The sequence below is a fragment of the Carassius carassius genome, chromosome 25, assembly GCF_963082965.1.
Source record: "Carassius carassius chromosome 25, fCarCar2.1, whole genome shotgun sequence".
Taxonomy (NCBI): domain Eukaryota; kingdom Metazoa; phylum Chordata; class Actinopteri; order Cypriniformes; family Cyprinidae; genus Carassius; species Carassius carassius.
In genome coordinates, this window is record NC_081779.1 from 204,902 (window position 1) to 207,401 (window position 2,500).

Below are 2,500 nucleotides of genomic sequence, written 5' to 3' on the forward strand. Positions count from 1 at the left end.
CTGTAGAATTGGTGGGTGGAGCTGAACAGGCAGCGCTGTAGAATCGGTGGGTGGGGCTAAACAGGTAGCGCTGTAGAATCGGTGGGTGGGGCTAAACAGGTAGCGCTGTAGAATCGGTGGGTGGGGCTAAACAGGCAGCGCTGTAGAATCGGTTGGTGGGGCTAAACAGGCAGCGCTGTAGAATCGGTGGGTGGGGCTAAACAGGCAGCGCTTTAGAATCGGTGGGTGGAGCTGAACAGGCAGCGCTGTAGAATCGGTGGGTGGGGTTGAACAGGCAGTGCTGTAGAATCGGTGGGTGGGGTTGAACAGGCAGCGCTGTAGAATCGGTTGGTGGGGCTAAACAGGCAGCGCTGTAGAATCGGTGGGTGGGGCTAAACAGGCAGCACTGTAGAATCGGTGGGTGGGGTTAAACAGGCAGCGCTGTAGAATCGGTGGGCGGAGCTGAACAGGCAGTGCTATAGAATCGGTGGGTGGGGCTAAACAGGCAGCGCTGTAGAATCGGTTGGTGGGGTTAAACAGGCAGCGCTGTAGAATCGGTGGGCGGAGCTGAACAGGCAGTGCTGTAGAATCGGTGGGTGGGGCTAAACAGGCAGCGCTGTAGAATCGGTTGGTGGGGTTAAACAGGCAGCACTGTAGAATCGGTGGGTGGGGTTAAACAGGCAGCGCTGTAGAATCGGTGGGCGGAGCTGAACAGGCAGCGCTGTAGAATCGGTGGGTTGGGTTAAACAGGCAGCACTGTAGAATCGGTGGGTGGGGTTAAACAGGCAGCGCTGTAGAATCGGTGGGTTGGGTTAAACAGGCAGCACTGTAGAATCGGTGGGTGGGGTTAAACAGGCAGCGCTGTAGAATCGGTGGGCGGAGCTGAACAGGCAGCGCTGTAGAATCGGTGGGTGGGGTTGAACAGGCAGTGCTGTAGAATCGGTGGGTGGGGCTAAACAGGCAGCACTGTAGAATCGGTGGGCGGAGCTGAACAGGCAGCGCTGTAGAATCGTGGGTGGGGTTGAACAGGCAGTGCTGTAGAATCGGTGGGTTGGGTTAAACAGGCAGCACTGTAGAATCGGTGGGTGGGGTTAAACAGGCAGCGCTGTAGAATCGGTGGGTTGGGTTAAACAGGCAGCACTGTAGAATCGGTGGGTGGGGTTAAACAGGCAGCGCTGTAGAATCGGTGGGCGGAGCTGAACAGGCAGCGCTGTAGAATCGGTGGGTGGGGTTGAACAGGCAGTGCTGTAGAATCGGTGGGTGGGGCTAAACAGGCAGCACTGTAGAATCGGTGGGCGGAGCTGAACAGGCAGCGCTGTAGAATCGTGGGTGGGGTTGAACAGGCAGCGCTGTAGAATCGGTGGGTGGGGTTGAACAGGCAGTGCTGTAGAATCGGTGGGTGGGGCTAAACAGGCAGCGCTGTAGAATCGGTGGGTGAGGCTAAACAGGCAGCGCTGTAGAATCGGTGGGCGGAGCTGAACAGGCAGTGCTGTAGAATCGGTGGGTGGGGTTGAACAGGCAGTGCTGTAGAATCGGTGGGTGGGGCTAAACAGGCAGCGCTGTAGAATCGGTGGGTGGAGTTGAACAGGCAGTGCTGTAGAATCGGTGGGTGGGGCTAAACAGGCAGCGCTGTAGAATCGGTGGGTGAGGCTAAACAGGCAGCGCTGTAGAATCGGTGGGCGGAGCTGAACAGGCAGTGCTGTAGAATCGGTGGGTGGGGTTGAACAGGCAGTGCTGTAGAATCGGTGGGCGGAGCTGAACAGGCAGTGCTGTAGAATCGGTGGGTGGGGTTGAACAGGCAGTGCTGTAGAATCTGTGGGTGGGGCTAAACAGCCAGCGCTGTAGAATCGGTGGGCGGAGCTGAACAGGCAGTGCTGTAGAATCGGTGGGTGGGGTTGAACAGGCAGTGCTGTAGAATCGGTGGGTGGGGTTGAACAGGCAGTGCTGTAGAATCGGTGGGCGGAGCTGAACAGGCAGTGCTGTAGAATCGGTGGGTGGGGTTGAACAGGCAGTGCTGTAGAATCGGTGGGTGGGGTTGAACAGGCAGTGCTGTAGAATCGGTGGGCGGAGCTGAACAGGCAGTGCTGTAGAATCGGTGGGTGGGGTTGAACAGGCAGTGCTGTAGAATCGGTGGGCGGAGCTGAACAGGCAGTGCTGTAGAATCGGTGGGTGGGGTTGAACAGGCAGTGCTGTAGAATCGGTGGGTGGGGTTGAACAGGCAGTGCTGTAGAATCGGTGGGTGGGGTTGAACAGGCAGTGCTGTAGAATCGGTGGGTGGGGTTGAACAGGCAGCGCTGTAGAATCGGTGGGCGGAGCTGAACAGGCAGTGCTGTAGAATCGGTGGGTGGGGTTGAACAGGCAGTGCTGTAGAATCGGTGGGTGGGGTTGAACAGGCAGTGCTGTAGAATCGGTGGGCGGAGCTGAACAGGCAGTGCTGTAGAATCGGTGGGTGGGGTTGAACAGGCAGTGCTGTAGAATCGGTGGGTGGGGTTGAACAGGCAGTGCTGTAGAATCGGTGGGC